Source organism: Tachypleus tridentatus, chromosome 6 (assembly GCF_004210375.1).
Source record: "Tachypleus tridentatus isolate NWPU-2018 chromosome 6, ASM421037v1, whole genome shotgun sequence".
In the NCBI taxonomy this organism is placed as follows: domain Eukaryota; kingdom Metazoa; phylum Arthropoda; class Merostomata; order Xiphosura; family Limulidae; genus Tachypleus; species Tachypleus tridentatus.
In genome coordinates this window covers 162,804,240-162,823,594 of record NC_134830.1, presented here as the reverse complement: position 1 = coordinate 162,823,594, position 19,355 = coordinate 162,804,240, and the positions used below count along the sequence as shown (strand labels likewise).

At 36.4% G+C, this 19,355-nt stretch overlaps 2 non-coding genes across 2 annotated transcripts; one reads left to right on the top strand and one right to left on the bottom strand.

Annotated features, from left to right (window-relative positions):
* Nucleotides 1–251: 251 nt before the first annotated feature.
* Nucleotides 252–323, bottom strand: TRNAG-UCC (transfer RNA glycine (anticodon UCC)). The gene has a single exon. It is a non-coding gene; the product is annotated as a tRNA-Gly (tRNA).
* Nucleotides 324–2,907: 2,584 nt separating this feature from the next.
* On the top strand, nt 2,908–2,979 carry TRNAG-UCC (transfer RNA glycine (anticodon UCC)). The gene has a single exon. It is a non-coding gene; the product is annotated as a tRNA-Gly (tRNA).
* The last annotated feature ends 16,376 nt before the right edge of the window (nt 2,980–19,355 follow it).

The window sequence follows — 19,355 nt, the reverse complement described above, 5'->3', positions numbered from 1 at the left end:
GCCATTACTTCATTTGTCTGGATATGCAAAATCCCTTTGCTTCAAGCAAACATTTATTATCAATACGTATATCCTTACAGTTTGTTTATTGTCTCACAGTCCGCAATATTAACCACTAAACAACATTCGTGCGAAAACATTTGATTTGCGGTCCAATGTAGGATTCGTTTTGACAGTAGGAAATACTGTCTTTGCATCTATTATGTAACGAAACCAGTCTTTGCCTATTTACAAAACAATTATAAAAATTATGCGACGGCCGGGAATCGAACCCGGGTCAACTGCTTGGAAGGCAGCTATGCTAACCACTATACCACCGTCGCTGACATGTAACTCTTTACCATTAATGTTAGCTATACCTTTAAATAAATGTACTAATTCAATTTATTATAAATTCACGTACAAATCCATCTTTTCAATAATATAATTTGTATACAATTTTTAATTTAACTTTGTTTGTTACGACTGTATATTTCGTCTGTCATGCATGCCAGACAAAATCGTGTACATCTTTTTTATTTTTCTGCGTCTCTTCCGAGTTGTGTGTTTTCTTCATTTAAAACCGGTTTTCTACAATGTAAAACGTATAGTGTCTGTCCCCTCTAATGTGCTATGTATGTTCCGCCCACCAGAAGTATTGAACCGATGTTTAGCGTTGTAAACCTGCAGACTTACTGCTGAGCCACAAAATCAGTTCCTTAAATTTTTAACTGACAGACTAGAGCGAGGACAGCTAGTGAACAGCACTCACCGCCAACTTATACCTGTATTACCAAATAGTGGAAATAGATTGTCACACTTGTAACACACAGACAGCCCCAAAGTGCTAGGAACTTTATTTAATTTTTTTTTCAATATCAAAACACAAACATAAATCCTGAAGGTCCGTGGTTCGAAATATTGGATAGATAAAACAGTTTAAGAGAAACAAGACAGTTTACACAAACAGGTAACAAGCTGGGAATAGAAAATATTTGTTGTTGAATTCGACAGTAATTTCTAAAACTTGAATGAAAACACACTCATTTTAGAAATTACTAATGGCGTGTTTAGAAAAAAAAAAAACCTAGTGAAAAGTAGGACTAATAAGTACACTTTGCGTTATCGATCCACAATGGCTTAGTTTGTTTGTTTTGAATTTGGCGCAAAGCTACTCGAGGGCTATCTGCGCTAGCCGTCCCTAATTTAGCAGTGTAAGACTAGAGGGAAGGCAGCTAGTCATCACCATCCACCGCCAACTCTTGGGCTACTTTTTTACCAACGAATAGGGGATTGATCGTCACATTATAACGCCCCCACGGCTGAAAGGGTAAGCATGTTTGGTCCAACCGAGATGCGAACCCGCGATCCTCTGATTACGAATCGCACGCCTTAACACGCTTGGCCATGCCAGGCCCTCGCCACTGTATCAGGCCCGCTCAATAAATGTTTTCTATTGCCAGCCTGTTACCTGTTTGTGTGAACTGTCGTTTCTGTAAAACTGTTTTATTTATCCAATATTTCGAACCATGGACCTTCAGGATTTATGTTTGCGTTTTGATATTGAAAAGAATAAAAAAATTAAATAAAGTTTCCAGCACTTTGGGGCTGTCTGTGTGTTATAAGTGTGACAATCTATATTCACTATTTGATAATACAGGTATAAGTTGGCGGTGAGTGCTGTTCACTTTTACCAACTTCGCTCTAGTCTGACAGTTAAAAATTTAACTGAGTCTATAATAGGTAGCCCTTTTAATCGAAATTGGTTCACAAAGGTTTAAGTGAATAATTTAAAGACTGAGTTTCCACTCAATACTCTAGATTAACTAATTTAGATTTACCAAAATAGATCTTGTAGGTTAGTTTCTGAAATGTGGTCCTAATGGGCGCTGATGTACAAATGTAACCAGGATTTATTTAATACTTTCTGCAGTATACAATAATTATTTTATCTTAATTCATCCATTAACCATAATATTCGTTTCAATAAGCCCCCCAGTGGCTCAGCGGTATGTCTGCGGACTTACTACGCTAAAAACCAGGTTTTGATACCCTTGATGGGCAAAACAACAACAACGTTTCAATAAATGTATAATCTGATCAGTTATTAGAAAAATTAAAATTATCTTACACGTTCTTATAAATGAAATATTTTTGAAATTACCCTGTCTAGTTCGTAATAAACGGTTTCTATTGTCAGCCTGTTAAATATGTGTCTTCATGAATGGGGTTTTGTTTCTGTAATCCAGGAAAAATTTTACTTAGAGGCTATAACAATGATTGTTTGTGTTTTAATTTCGCGCACAGCTACTCGAGGGCTATCTGCTCTAGCCGTCCTTCATTTAGCAGTGTAAGACAAGGGGAAAGGCAGCTAGTCATCACCACCCACTGCCAACTCTTGGGCTACTCTTTTACTAAGGGTTGGAAGAATTGACCGTCACGTTATAACGCCCCCACGGCTGATAGGGCGAGCATGTTTGGTGCGACCACGATTCGAACCCGCTACCCTAGGATTACGAATCGCACCCCTTAACTCACCTGGCCATGCCAGACCCCTATAGTAACGAACGATTTTACTTAGAAGCTATATGAATATTCTCCCAAATATCTGTGAAGAGGGGACAGACGTTTTACATTGTAGAAAACCGGTTTTACATGAAGAAAACACACAACACGGAAGAGACGCAGAAAAATAAAAAAGATGTACACGATTTTGTCTGGCATGCATGACAGTGTAGATCACGAAATATACAGTCGTAACAAACAAAGTTAAATTAAAAATTGTATACAAATTACATTATTGAAAAGATGGATTTGTACGTGAATTTATAATAAATTGAAGTAGTACATTTATTTGAAGATATAGCTATATTTATTTATTCAATATAAAATATGATATCAACATTAATGGTAAGGAGTTACATGTCAGCGACGGTGGTATAGTGGCTAGCATAGCTGCCTTCCAAGCAGTTGACCCGCGTTCGATTCCCGGCCGTCGCAGAATTTTTATAATTGTTTTGTAAATAGGTAAAGACTGGTTTCGTTACATAATAGATGCAAAAACAGTATTTCCTTCTGTCAAAACGAATCCTACATTGAACCGCAAATCAAATGTTTTCGCACGAATGTTGTTTAGCGGTGAATGTTTCGAACTGTGAGACAATAACCAAACTATAAGGATTTACGTATTGATAATAAATGTTTGCTTGAAGCAAAGGGATTTTGCATATCCAGACAAATAAAGTAATGGCTTCTCTAAACAAAGTTTATTAATAAAGATTGATAATAAAATATTGGGATAAACTTGGGCTAATTGTTACTGTGCCGAATTATCGACTTTCGGGATTTATCTGCGCGTTCTATTGTTGAAAAAACAAATTGAAGAAAGCGCCTCCAGATTTGGGGCTGTGTTCATGTTATAAGATTGACGATCTAATTTCCCTATTTGGTCATACATCTGTAGCTCATAATTCGCGAAAGGTTATCTACGCTAGCCATCCCTAATTTAGCAGTGTAAGACTAGAACGGAGACAGCTAGTCATCACCACCCACTGCCAACTCTTGTGATTCTCTTTTACCAAAGAATAGTGGGATTTATCGTCACATTATAATGTCTTCATGGCTGAAAGGGAAAGCATATTTGGTGTGACGGGGATTCGAATCCGCGACCCTCTGATTACGAATCGAGTGACTTAAGTACGTGGCCATGCCTGGCCCGCAGATATACCTTGCGTATCTTTGTACATATGTCCGAAAACTAACAAAATAGAAGGTATAGATAATTATAATATGTTTTGTTATAGAAATTCGCGCAAAAGCTATCCAGTAGTTTAATTTTAGTAGAGTTATATATTTCATCATAAAACCACTTGTATCTATCTCTCTTTGTTTCTAGAAATTACAGATGTATATTTATTTTTAACAGACAAATAGTAATAAGTTTATATCAAAACACGAACATTTCTGTCTCGAAACAAGTCAAACACTGTGTTACACGAGGGCTATCTGCGCTAGCCGTTCCTAATTTAGCAGTGTAAAACTAGAGAGAAGGCAGCTAGTCATCACAACCCACCGCTAACTTTTTGACTCATCTTTTTACCAACGAATAGTGGAATTGAGCGTACCATTATAATGTCTGCACGGTTGAAAGGGCGAGCATGTTTGGTGCGACAGGGTTTCGAACCCACGATCCTCGTATTACGAGTCGAACGCCTTAACCCACTTGGCTATGGTGGGCCTGATACAATGGCGAAGTTAATACTAAGTAGATTACATATGTTATCTCGTGTTTAACTCCGTTAGTAGGTTGTAATTAAAAACACACACACACACATGAAGAGATTTGTGTATACAGTATTTTAGTTTCAATTAATTTATTTTAGCATAGTATTGCACTGGGACATTCAAAATTTTGTAGAAATTACCACAAGAGAGTAATAGAAAAATTATACAAGGCTGATATCACAGGTTATGTATACTCACTCTGTGTTTAACAATCGGAATGAAACAATATGGTAAAAAAGGAGTAAGTTAAATTATATTACAAGTGCAAAGTTAAATGTAAATTACATCATTAGAAACAATCATACAATCGGTGGATAAAATTAAATAAATCACCAGTTTATGTTCCTTCTACATGAAAACGAACTGTATTAGAGGTACAGTTACATGCTGAAACTTACACTCTGATTAGCTGTCATTCAACCATTCAAAAGGTGCCACATCAGCACAATACTTATAAAAGTGCAGGCACTCACACTACCCCCAGCAGTAGGGTGGGTACTATGATAGAAATGCTACAGGATAATATAAGTCAAAGTTTTTACTGACAAAAGGAAATTTATGTGATTAACTGAGATGCAATTTCATGATTCAGTAGATTTTGTAAATCAACTCTGAAGATGGTTTGTGAAACTGGTACTGTGGATAATAGAAACGATTCATGTAAAAAGCTCAGCGTCTTCAAACACGATGTTACTTAAATCAGAATACTCTTTCGACGTGATACACTACAAGCAATAGAGATCTTGCTGACGGTGTACTTGTAAGTACAGATATAACTTTTAAATTTAGAATAGTAAGGTATACATCAACATGAAGAGATTTCAATAGATGCTCCAAAACTATTGCTTCGGACAGATGACCAAACCACTAGGCTTAAATAGGCATCAGACTTCAGACAGTGGGATGATAAAAGCTAGTGGAAGATATCTTAATTCAAATGTTCTGGTGACAATCAATAGTATTTTGTTCGAATAACAACAACACAGTCAACCTATATATTTAGTGCTAAAGGACCAGTACAAGCGTGGGATAAATCTCAGCCAATGGTACTGGAAGTCTACCCTAAATTGATGGCACATTAGCTGCTAACAAGTACAAGAACGTTATCATCCATCAATCCAGTCTTTCAGAAATCAGATCCATTGATTCCAAACATGGAATAAACAGAAGGATTAGAAAGAGAGAGTCCGTAGTCCTTGATTGTCCTGCACAAAACCAGTTCATGTATGTTATTAGGGTTGTATAGGTTTATATGGAGACTGAGGGAGTCAAATGACAACAAAAAGACTTGGTTGATTTATAAAGGAATAATACCAAGCGTTTGGAACGACCCTTAATAATCATAAGTGTACGAGTTGTGGTAGCACTAAAACAAATACAAAATCGCACGTTCGATAGCTTATTCGTATCTTTTGTAATATTGAATTGTACTAATGTCAGTGGCTCAGCAATAAGTATGAGGGTTTATAGAACCAAAAACTGGGGTTTCATACTTATTGTGGGCACTGCAGAGACAGCCCTTTGTGTATGTGAAATTATTTATTGTTTGTGACTCTTGTATGTGTATCTTTCGTTCATTTATGTAATTATTTCCAGTACTATATATATATAAGTATTATTTTATTTGTTTTATTAGTAAGCATAAAATCTTTATAAGAGGAAGTCAGTACTGTGCCGATTGTAGAGATACAGTCCGGATTTTTAGTGTTATGATACATCACGATTACTACTGACCCACTGGGCCCGGCATGGCCAAATGGGCTAAGGCGTTTGACTCGTCATCTGAGGATCGCGGGTTCGAATCCCCCTCGTACCAAACGTGTTCGCCCTTTCAGCCGTGGAGGCGATATAATGTGACGGTGAATCCCACTATTCTTTGGTTCGTTGGTAAAAGAGTAGCCCAAGAGTTGGGGGTGGGTGGTGATGATTAGCTGCCTTCCCTATAGTCTTCTTACACTGCTAAATTAGGGACAGCGAGCGCAGATAGCCCTCGTGTAGCTTTGCGCGAAATTTAAAAACAAACAAATCTCTACCATATACTTCACTTTTTTTTCTCCAAATCGTATGCTTTTCTGGTGTTTATTTAACACACAATTATTTAAAATTAGACTTTTACGTATATGTAACGACAGTTTTCAATACTTTTAAGCGCAGATAGCCTAGTTGCTTTGCGCCATAAAACGCCAATACTGTTAAAGAAACATACAAACATATTTTTAAAATATTTCTTATTAAAATATATGTATAAACAATTTACCAACTTTCAAAGTTGTTTCATCTTATACCACTGTAACACATCACATTCAAATATATACACGCTATTAACTTAAACATTAACAGGAGAAAAAGAGAAAAACTGAAGGCTTTCTAACATAAATTTATATGTAGAAGTCTATAAGATATAATGAAATAATTTATCCGTAATACATATTAGTAGCTAGTTTGACAAGTTATTACTATAATTTATTCAAACTACTTATTCATTCCCAAATCTACAACAGCTGATCACTTCATACTTGTAATATAAATGAATCAAACGTTAACATTTGCAAGTTTTAACAGAATAACTCGCATATTACGATTTACAAACGCCATATAATTTCCTTTTATATAGTATATATATATAAACATATCTTAGATATCATTAGTTTGTTTTAACAATATACATTGAATGAGACGAAAAGACTATTATAAGCTGGTTAAAATAACGTTAAACCACAAAAACACTTTAAAAGACTTCTTAGTGGCTTCGGTGCAGTAAAACACAGTATACGTAGCAGAAAGAGTACGTTTATCAAAGCATTAAATGACAAGAAGGCAGAATAATTCTTGTATTAAGGATTTCCTAACTATAAAGTTATTCATGAAACTGGGTCTATAAGATAAGGACTGAATGACAATCACACCATTTTATCTCCTTTGTTTTTATCGTAACTATGTGGAAATCAATTAGGAGAGGATATCTTTCTTATTATCATGACATACACAGCCGTCTTTGGGAAAGTTATCCCTCGTAATAACGGGTTGAGTGTATAGACTTACAGCCGCCAATGTCTGCACCTATATTCAAGTCAACACTTGCTGTAATTATTAGATGTTTCCTAATGTCCGTTACTGGAAGATCAGTAAGATGGGGTCAGACAAAGCCGTTTAATCATCTCTCACGAAATCTTAAAATGTGGTAGAAAGAAATGACCCAGTCACTTTCTTCTGACACACACCTACGCTTCAAGCAGCTCTTTGAGGAATTACAATCACGTTAGTAAGATTATGTTATGATAGTAATAGAGGTTTATATAAATGTTATATGAAGAAGTGAGTATTACATCCTTCGTTTGTAGTTTATGAAAAGACAAGGAACCACGTGATTCAAAAGGCTTTCGTTTCCATTGGTCAACACGTACCAGCGTATTTAACGTGTTTAATATTTTGAAGTTCTTTATAAAGCTGAGACAATCAGAAGAACATTACGTGGTAATCATAATGTTTTTAAGACAGCTACTGGTACCATGGCAACGGCATGGAAATCAATTAACAAATTCAGAAAGTTTAAGAATATACTTAACGTTGTCGTGAAATACAAAACTGTTTTTGGATGTGTTATCAACGCATTATTGAGGAAGACGGATTTCAAGTGATTTGGACAGGATAAACGAACTGTTTTTTTGTACGAAGAACACTGTAGTTCCATAGAGAAATTCGGTACTAATTTAAATAGACATATATCTGAAGAACATACATATAGCCTGAAGAGAAACTTTATATGAAAATGAAACTCGTCGTCGGAAATCCAAACAAAAATATTGGGTACATGACCAATAAATGTCTACAAATACAATTAACATGTTGGCATTGTTCGTGATAAAGTTCTAACTTCTTCTTTTCATTTAACGACGACGTTTCGGGCTCCATATTGAGTTTTTCTTCAGGTCATTTCTAGCTTTATTAATGACGAAACTACTTAGGAACTTCCAGAATACAAGCCTGCGATAAACAGTGCAAATATGGTAGACTTGTCCACTACATCTTTTTAAGAATACTGTTAATACTCTTATATTTGGAAACATTTCTTGTTATTGCTTCTGAAACAAGAGATATTACTCTATCATGCGTAAGTGTTTGCTTTTGTTTGTTCTTGAACTTCGCGAAAAACTATCAAAGGGCCATCTACGCTAGCCGTTGTTAATTTTGCAGTAACAAACTAAAGGGAAGACAGCTAGTCAACAACACCCACCGCTCGTTGTTGGACTACACTTTCATCAACGAATAGTGAGATTGACCATTTGATTTTAACGCCCCCACGATAAAAGGCGAGCATATTCTGTGAATGGGATTTGAGTCAGCATTCCACACCTAGCGAGTCTAAGCGCCCTAACCATCAGGTCATGCCAGGATATGTGTGTAGGTAAATATAGGGCCAATAACAAATGTGTTTTAACCTTCTTAGCGGCTTTAACGCACTAAAACATAGCATTTAATTCTTAGAGATATACGTTCACTAGGAATTCAGTGCTGATTCATTTAAGTTCAGCGACTATTGGATGATCGATTGAGCGATTTGAATAACAGGTTGATCTCAGAGCACAATACGTGGATGACAATAACTTTAAAATGTTGGCGGTAAAACAGGATGAGTTATGTGAGTTGGCTTAGTTAGCAAGCCAAGCTACAAGAAATCCAAATGTATGAGCATATTACGACAAATGTTAAATGACAAAAACTGTCATTGACTTCACAATTGCAGTTTCATTTCCCCTGGGAATGAACAGGGGAAAGATGTAAAACATGATGAGTTATGTGAGGAGGAATGAATAGGAGAAGATGTAAAACATGATGAGTTATGTGAGGGGGAAGGGGTAGATGTAAAACATAATGAGTTATGTGAGGGGGAAGGGGTAGATGTAAAACATGATGAGTTATGTGAGGGGGAAGGGGAAGATGTAAAACATGATGAGTTATGTGAGGGGGAAGGGGAAGATATAAAACATGATGAGTTATGTGAGGGGGGGAGATCAGTTTAAGTCCCACAATGAATAAGATCAGTAGGAAACGAGGGTCATGGTAGAGATTTCTGTTGAAGAGCCTCTTGAACAAACAGCAAGGAAACGGATGAAGCAGAGCAACGGAAACCACGATTTCTCCACCAGTTGAGTAACAACCAAAAGAACGTATCGATTATCAGCGACATATCCTGAGCGAGCTTTTCAGTCTTTTCTAATTAAATATTCACGCTTTCTTTCACAAATAAAAAGGGCTACAGAAGATACTAAATCTTATTAAAGAATCTTTGCTTTGTGTTCAGTATTATTGAAGAACGTAAAACACTGAAGAAAAATAGAAATGAAACTGGAAGGCTTTCTTGATTGTAGTTAAGCACAAAGCTACACAGCGGGCTATCTGTGCTGTGCCCACAATAATACCGGGTGTTTTTAGTGTTATAATCCTTCAATCTTACCACTGAGCCATTGGAGTTCTGAAATACTTATAATTCACTTTGTATTTGTACATTACTTGAGAAGATTTTGAAAACATTATAAAATGTCACCAACTTAAATTTTAGAATAAAACAATATAATTATGCGACGTGTATCAGTGAGTGTGCAAATAAATTTATTTCATAAAGAAACAAGTACAGGTTGCAGATATCAGTTTTGTAGTTTTCATTCCTCATATAAAAGTAATCATCTTAACTTTCGTTTAGTTTTAAATCAAAGTTTACTCTCTGAGAATTCCAACTATATGTTGCTATTTACATGAAAGGCAGAGTGAATTTTACTTTTATTCAGAGTTTCAAAGATATAAACTTTTCCGAGTTGTGTGTTTTCTTCATTTAAAACCGGTTTTCTACAATGTAAAACGTCTGTCCCCTCTTCACAGATATTTGGGAGAACATTCATATAGCTTCTAAGTAAAATCGTTCGTTACAATAGAGGTCTGGCATGGCCAGGTGAGTTAAAGGGTGGGACTCGTAATCCTAGGGTAGCGGGTTCGAATCGTGGTCGCACCAAACATGCTCGCCTTGTCAGCCGTGGGGGCGTTATAACGTGACGGTCAATTCTTCCAACCCTTGGTAAAAGAGTAGCCCAAGAGTTGGCAGTGGGTGGTGATGACTAGCTGCCTTTCCCCTTGTCTTACACTGCTAAATTAAGGACGGCTAGAGCAGATAGCCCTCGAGTAGCTGTGCGCGAAATCAAAACACAAACAATCATTGTTATAGCCTCTAAGTAAAATTTTTTCTGGATTACAGAAACAAAACCCTATTCTTGAAGACACATATTTAACAGGCTGACAATAGAAACCGTTTATTACGAACTAGACAGGGTAATTTCAAAAATATTTCATTTATAAGAACGTGTAAGCTAATTTTAAGTTTTCTAATAACTGAACAGATTATACGTTTATTGAAACGTTGTTTTGAATAAAGCACAAAGCTACACAATGGGCTATCTGTGCTCTGCCCATCAAGGGTATCAAAACCTGGTTTTTAGCGTAGTAAGTCCGCAGACATACCGCTGAGCCACTGGGGGGCTTATTGAAACGAATATTATGGTTAATGGATAAATTAAGATAAAATAATTATTTTATACTGCAGAAAGTATTAAATAAATCCTGGTTACATTTGTACATCAGCGCCCATTAGGACCACGTTTCAGAAACTAAGCTACAAGATCTAATTTGGTAAATCTAAATTAGTTAATCTAGAGTATTGAGTAGAAACTCAGTCTTTAAATTATTCACTTAAACCTTTGTGAACCAATTTCGATTAAAAGGGCTACCTATTATAGACTCAGTTAAATTTTTAACTGACAGACTAGAGCGAAGTTGGTAAAAGTGAACAGCACTCACCGCCAACTTATACCTGTATTATCAAATAGTGAATATAGATTGTCACACTTATAACACACAGACAGCCCCAAAGTGCTGGAAACTTTATTTAATTTTTTTATTCTTTTCAATATCAAAACGCAAACATAAATCCTGAAGGTCCATGGTTCGAAATATTGGATAAATAAAACAGTTTAACAGAAACAACACAGTTCACACAAACAAGTAACAAGCTGGCAATAGAAAATATTTATTGAGCGGGCCTGATACTGTGGCGAGGGCCCGGCATGGCCAAGCGTGTTAAGGCGTTCGATTCGTAATCCGAGGGTCGCGGGTTCGAATCCCGGTTGCACCAAACATGCTTACCCTTTCAGACGTGGGGGCGTTATAATGTGACGATCAATCCCACTATTCGTTGGTAAAAAAGTAGCCCAAGAGTTGGCGGTGGATGGTGAGGACTAGCTGCCTTCCCTCTAGTCTTACACTGCTAAATTAGGGACGGCTAGCGCAGATAGCCCTCGAGTAGCTTTGCGCCAAATTCAAAACAAACAAACAAACAAACTAAGCCATTGTGGATCGATAACGCAAAGTGTACTTATTAGTCCTACTTTTCACTAGGTTTTTGTTTTCTAAACACGCCATTAGTAATTTCTAAAATGAGTGTGTATTCATTCAAATTTTAGAAATGCTCTGTCGAATTCAACAACAAATATTTTCTATTCCCAGCTTGTTACCTGTTTGTGTAAACTGTCTTGTTTCTGTTAAACTGTTTTATTTATCCAATATTTCGAACCACGGACCTTCAGGATTTATGTTTGTGTTTTGATATTGAAAAAAAAATTAAATAAAGTTCCTAGCACTTTGGGGCTGTCTGTGTGTTATAAGTGTGACAATCTATTTCCACTATTTGGTAATACAGGTATAAGTTGGCGGTGAGTGCTGTTCACTAGCTGTCCTCGCTCTAGTCTGTCAGTTAAAAATTTAAGGAACTGATTTTGTGGCTCAGCAGTAAGTCTGCAGGTTTACAACGCTAAACATCGGTTCAATACTTCTGGTGGGTGGAACATACATAGCCCATTAGAGGGGACAGACGTTGTACATTGTAGAAAACCGGTTTTAAATGAAGAAAACACACAACTCGTAGGAGACGCAGAAAAATAAAAGAGATGTACACGATTTTGTCTGGCATGCATGACAGTGTAGATCACGAAATATACAGTCGTAACAAACAAAGTTAAATTAAAAATTATATACAAATTATATTATTGAAAATATCGATTTGTACGTGAATTTATAATAAACTGAATTAGTACATTTATTTAAAGGTATAGCTAATATTATATATTCAATATAAAATATGATATCAACATTAGTGGTAACGACTTACATGTCAGCGACGGTGGTATAGTGACCCGGGTTCGATTCCCGGCCGTCGCATAATTTTTATAATTGTTTTGTAAATAGGTAAAGACTGGTTTCGTTACATAATAGATGCAAAGACAGTATTTCCTACTGTCAAAACGGGAAGGGGTAGATGTAAAACATAATGAGTTATGTGAGGGGGAATGAATAGGGTAAGATGTAAAACATGATGAGTTATGTGAGGGGGAAGGGGTAGATGTAAAACATGATAAGTTATGTGAGGGGGAAGGGGTAGATGTAAAACATAATGAGTTATGTGAGGGAGAATGAATAGGGTAAGATGTAAAACATGATGAGTTATGTGAGGGGGAAGGGTTAGATGTAAAACATGATGAGTTATGTGAGGGGGAAGGGGAAGATGTAAAACATGATGAGTTATGTGAGGGGGGGAGATCAGTTTAAGTCCCACAATGAATAAGATCAGTAGGAAACGAGCGTCATGGGAGAGATTTCTGTTGAAGAGCCTCTTGAACAGACAGCAAGGAAACGGATGAAGCAGAGCAACGGAAACCACGATTTCTCCACCAGTTGAGTAACAACCAAAAGAACGTATCGATTATCAGCGACATATCCTGAGCGAGCTTTTCAGTCTTTTCTAATTAAATATTCACGCTTTCTTTCACAAATAAAAAGGGCTACAGAAGATACTAAATCTTATTAAAGAATCTTCGCTTTGTGTTCAGTATTATTGAAGAACGTAAAACACTGAAGAAAAATAGAAATGAAACTGGAAGACTTTCTTGATTGTAGTTAAGCACAAAGCTACACAGCGGGCTATCTGTGCTGTGCCCACAATAATACCGGGTGTTTTTTAGTGTTATAATCCTTCAATCTTACCACTGAGCCATTGGAGTTCTGAAATACTTATAATTCACTTTGTATTTGTACATTACTTGAGAAGATTTTGAAAACATTATAAAATGTCACCAACTTAAATTTTAGAATAAAACAATATAATTATGCGACGTGTATCAGTGAGTGTGCAAATAAATTTATTTCAAAAAGAAGCAAGTACAGGTTGCAGATATCAGTTTTGTAGTTTTCATTCCTTATATAAAGTAATCATCTTATCTTTCGTTTAGTTTTAAGTCAAAGTTTACTCTCTGAGAATTCCAACTATATATTGCTATTTACATGAAAGGCAGAGTGAATTTTACTTTTATTCAGAGTTTCAAAGATATAAAAGTAAACTTCACTCTGCCTTTCATGTAAGTAGCAATATATAGCTGGCATTTTCAGAGAGTAATCTTTCACTTAAAACTAAACGAAAGTTTAAGGAAAACCGAATTTATCTCAGTGCGGTTCAAATACATAAAACTATTTGTTATTATTTGAAATTAAGCAAGAATTCTCAAAATAATGACTACTATAGTCTTTTCACTATTTTATATTTATTTAAAGTACTCCAAGGGTCATATTAAAGTCAAAGAAGCATTTATGACGTCATAGCTAAGTAACAAAATCAACAAAAGATCTTGAAACTAAAATACCATTTTTTCTAGGTTCTGTAACTTCAGATAAAATTACTCACTCTAGTGGTACAGTGGTAAGTCCTCTGAATTTGGATATTCGTAGTAGATATAACACAGATTGAGCATTGTGAAGCTTTGTGCTCAACTACAAAGAAAAAACAGAATTACGCAAAAATATTACATCAAATCTTGTTTTACCGCAAAGCTACAGAATGGACTATCTGCTCTGCCTACAGCAGAGAACTAAGCCCTAGATTTTAGCATTGCTAGTCCATAAATTTACCGAACATCCACCAGGAGACGCTATATCTTAAAGATAAAAATACATGCATTTCTTAAAAACGAACAGTCTACAATCGGTGGTATATTTACAGCTCTTGTATCGCTGTTACACTAGATTTTCGTTTTTCTTAATCAAAATGATTTATCTTATTAATTCTTAAAGTTAAGCTTAACATTATAGTATCGACAAGTTATTTTTATTATCCAAGTTAAGAATAATCGATTACAGTTTGATCCTGTGATAGAACTCTGGATTTTGGATCCGATGTGTGAGTTTTACAACGTGTATTACTACAAACCATTCTCCTCACTTTAAGCTGTGTATGTGCTTGCGTGTGTGTGTGTGTGTTCTCATAGCAAAGCCACATCGGTCTATCTGCTGAGACCACCGAGGGGAATAGAATTCCCGATTTTAGCGTTCTGAATCCGTATACATACCGCTGTACCATCACCATGGGAATGTGTGTGTTACAAGTGTGACAGTGATTCTACTGACGTGAACGGTGGATCGTAGGGAGCTGCTAACTGGTTGCCCTCTCTTTTATCAGTATGTAATTCAAAATTAGGAAAGGTGGGAATCAGTGAATACAAATCCATTTAAATAATTTGAAGATGATCTCGTTTGTGGTTTATTTTATATTGGAAGTCGTTGGTTATATTTAACCCTTCGTTTCGAGAGGTATAACAGTTCAAAGTTCGGTATAACACAGTAACACTACAGTAAAGATCAGGAACGTCTGAAATTACTGTAAAATGACCACTTCAATATTTTCGAAAAGTCCATAAAGTCCATTATCTTCTGATTTTTTTTTAAACTACTTGACCTTCACGTAAGTTACTTAAATTCTGTGTAGAATAAAAATTCCACTTTTTTGGGGGTGTAAAGCCCCCTCAACTCTTTAGTGCTGGCTACGCCCCTGGAATTGTCCATAATGTACAGTATTTTATAAATCTAGTTTTTCAAAATGTAAGCAAGTTATTATTATTACAATAAATAAAAACTGGAATCTCAGATCCGAAAAAAACAACAAAACGGACGAATCAGCTGCGCTGGTCCAAATGGACGCATTACGTCAATGACATTTTAATTATATTTGTTTTTCAGTAATTCATTAATAATTTATTATTTTACGATATAAATATATCACACAAAAAAAGGCGTCGCTAGTATTAATGTCAGTCAAAAAACAAAAGGAGGTAGTAATAGTTCACTCTGAGGAAGAGGGACCCGGTCCCCTCACTTTTCATCTGATTCAGTAAAAACTGCATCATAATTAGGAAAATTACTCTCAAAAATCAAGACAATCCATGAAACTTAATTCAGTATACAAGAGTTTCCAGGACCCTAGGGTAAGTACTGGTCCCCGGCCATAATAGGCGCCCTGGGGCGCACATTGCTTCACTTCACTCGTTCAAATACACCTTGGGCTCCTACACTGTAAAATATTGGATAACTGTAAATTACTGTTAGCTTACGGTTACTTTACTGTAAAACATTGTTTTAGATGGGAAATACACAATGAAAATAAAATTGTTTCTCTCAGCCTCACGATAACTAGACAGTAATTCTGCACACAGACAATCGAGTAAACCCCAATACGCACGTTTTTTTGAAGAACACGTCATTAGCAATGACTACATATGATGTGGTGGTCAGATTTAAAGATTAAAACAAACGAGCGTTACGAGTGAATAAATAGCAAGGGCTTGCAAGAGCATGGGGTGGGGGTGGGGGCAAGCAGGGGCCCAGGCCCGCCACAATAAATATGCATACGAACTTGGTGATATTGGAATGTGTAATGCTGTTTGTTTTTACGCATATGACGAATGTGCATGTGTCGATATATTGTGTACATAAACGTATAATGTGTGCATCTGGATGTGTTTAATGTAATTTCCTCTTCCACAATAGCGAGGAAACTTTGATTCCTACGCACGTTCTTCAATGATACTAATAACGCCTACTATTGATATACTTGAATTCAAATGCGAGATAAAAAAAAAAAAACAACATTCCTTTTAATGAATTCAGTGAATCAATAGTGCATTGCTCAGAGCTTCGAACAGTTCGTTGTCTTAAACCTGACATATCAAAACGTCAGTGGTTTTGTGTTTTTTTCTTTCCAGGCACATCTCTGCTTAAGGCTATCACATGCTATTCACGGTAAATCTTTTGATAAATAATTACAAAGCTTGTGCAAGGAATATTTAATTCTGAAATATATTTACTTTCGAGCTGGTGATGTTAAATATTACAGATTCTAGTATGAGCAAATGTTGATATATGTGCATACTTTAAATTCCATACGTAAAACCACTGTGACAATACTGCAGTAGCAATGCTTGCGCGCACACACACACATACACTAGCAACCACAACTGAATATTTTAGGCCTATACGTGGTCGGAAAAAAAATCTTAACAAAACATAAGCACAAAAGAAATAAAACAAATCAGACAAAATGTTTGAGAATTGTTCACGATGTAGTAAGATTTTTTTTTCGAATTCGTTTGCATCAAGATAAAAAATCAGAAAACGGCTTTGATACTTTTGGTTAGTTGGTTTTCCAATCTGCAACAGTAATCACACCAGGTGCTATGTTTCCACTGGTCAGCGAATGGATGTTAAGATACGAAGTTCTGATATGCAAGTAACAACAAAACAATATTAGAATATTTAACCTTTCTTCTTTGATTTATTAATAAGATCTTTGTCGTAAAATATATCTCAGGACGACTGGTATGGGTATTAACATTTTTACTAATAAGGCCAAGAACAACGTCATCACGAGCAACGAAAAATTAACCTGAAAATGACCTAAGAACGTCGAAGTGAGTTTCTCGTCATCATGAAGACCTTTATCCTGTTCTATTCCTCTTTTCTTTAATATCATAGGTACAATCCATAATTAAAGCCCGGCATGGCCAGGTGGGTTAAAGCGTTCCACTCGTAATCTGAGGGTCGCGGGTTCGAATCCCGTCGCACCAAATATGCTCGCCATTTCAGCAGTGAGAGCGTTATAATGTGTCGGTCAATCCTAGTATTCGTTGGTAAAAGAGTAACCCAAGAGTTGACGGTGGGTGGTGATGACTAGCTGCCTTCTCTCTAGTCTTACACTGCTAAATTAGGGACGGCTAGCGCAGATAACCCTCGTGTAACTTTGTGCGAAATTCAACACAAACCCTAATTAAAATGGCGGCAACACTGCAGCAAAACACTTGCTACGCTGCCAAAACGATGTATGAATATTCTGAACTCGCATTTAAAATTGTTTCGTTAGAAATACTTCAAAAGGTATATATTTGTAACTTAGTGGTTAATACTGACACTTAATAACTAACAATTTAGTACGTTTAATGTATATGAAAGATCGAATAAATTACGTCTGTAACATTATGAAAATTAAAGAAAACGAATTATTATACGTAAAGTCTCGTCTATTGCTTATCAGCCACAGATTGTGAGAACTTACTGATAATGATTCATCTTACTATACGCATAGTTTAACCCTAAATTGTTTTATTAAAACTAGGAAATCCTAGCAGCCGATAGCCTGTTTTTTTATGTATTTTCGTATTGGTAAATTAAAACACACGTAATTATGGGAAATGACTGTGACGCTAGTGATCAAAAAATCTATTTTTTTTTCTGGTTGCAGAAATTAAAACACCCTCTATTTAATTAGATTTTTAGAAAACGTTAACTTCTTAGCCTAAATTAAAAGCGTGTTAAGGCATTCGACTCGTAATCCGACGGTCGCGGGTTCGAATCCCGGTCGCACCAAACATGCTCGCCCTCCCAGCCGTGGGGGCGTTATAATGTGACAATCAATCCTACTATTTGATGGTAAAAAGAGTAGCCCACGAGTTGGCGGTCGGTGATGATGACTAGCTGCCTTCCCTCTAGTCTTACACTGATAAATTAGGGAGGGCTAGCGCAGATAGCCTTCGAGTAGCTTTGCGCGAAATTCAAAAACAAACAAACAAACCTAAATGAAATATTTTTGGATAATGGTAACTTCTGTACAGGAAGTGTCAATGTCTCTTTCGTTTGAAATGTATTTTTATTTTTATATATATATTTACGTGTCCACAGACAGACATACTGTTTTTCTCTTGTTTCTTATTTCTTTCTTTTTCTCCCGAATAATTTTCAATCGACCACATTTTTTTATTCATTTCTGTCAGATTTACTTGAAACTGGATCAAATTGTGCTTTGATTCAAATTGCTCAGGGTCCGACATGGCCAAGCGTGTTAAGGCGTGCGACTCGTAATCTGAGGGTCACGGGTTCGCATCCCCGTCGCGTCAAACATGCTCGCCCTTTCAGGCGTGGGGGCGTTATAATGTGACGGTGAATCCCACTATTCGTTGGTAAAGAGTAGCTCAAGAGTTGGCGGTGGGTGATGATGACTAGCTGCCTTCCCTCTAGTCTTACACTGCTAAATTAGGGACGGTTAGCGCAGATAGCCCCCGTGTAGCTTTGCGCGAAATTCATCCTCCGTATTTCAGACAATTCACACTGGATTTGGTTCAACGATATTTTTTGACGAGTCCCATCAATGTTCATAAAATATGTGGAATATGTCCCTCTTTCGTCATTATTTGGAGTCAACATTTATATAAACCCATAATTTTAGTGATTTTGGTCAATTACATGGTTTCAACCAATCTACATTGAATTTCGTACAAGATATTTGTCTACAAGAACCAACATTAGCAAACAGATATATATATTGTGATAATTGTTTTGTTACATCACACGAGATTTGCTACTACGATACTCTGTTGCGTGTCCAAAGTAGTGATAATTTTCAATTTTACTATATTCATCACAATATTTCTCTTGTCATAATTGGCCTTGTTGAGATTACCAAGTGGAGGGCCCGACATGAGCAAGTGGGTTAAGGCGCTCGACTCGTAATCCGAGGGTCGCGGGTTCGAATCACCGTCGCACCAAACATGCTCGCCCTTTCAGTCGCGTGGACGTTATAATGTGACGGGCAATCCCACTATTTGTTGGTAAAAGAGTAGTTGGCGGTGGGTGGTGATGACTAGCTGCCTTCCCTCTAGTCTCACACTGCTAAATGG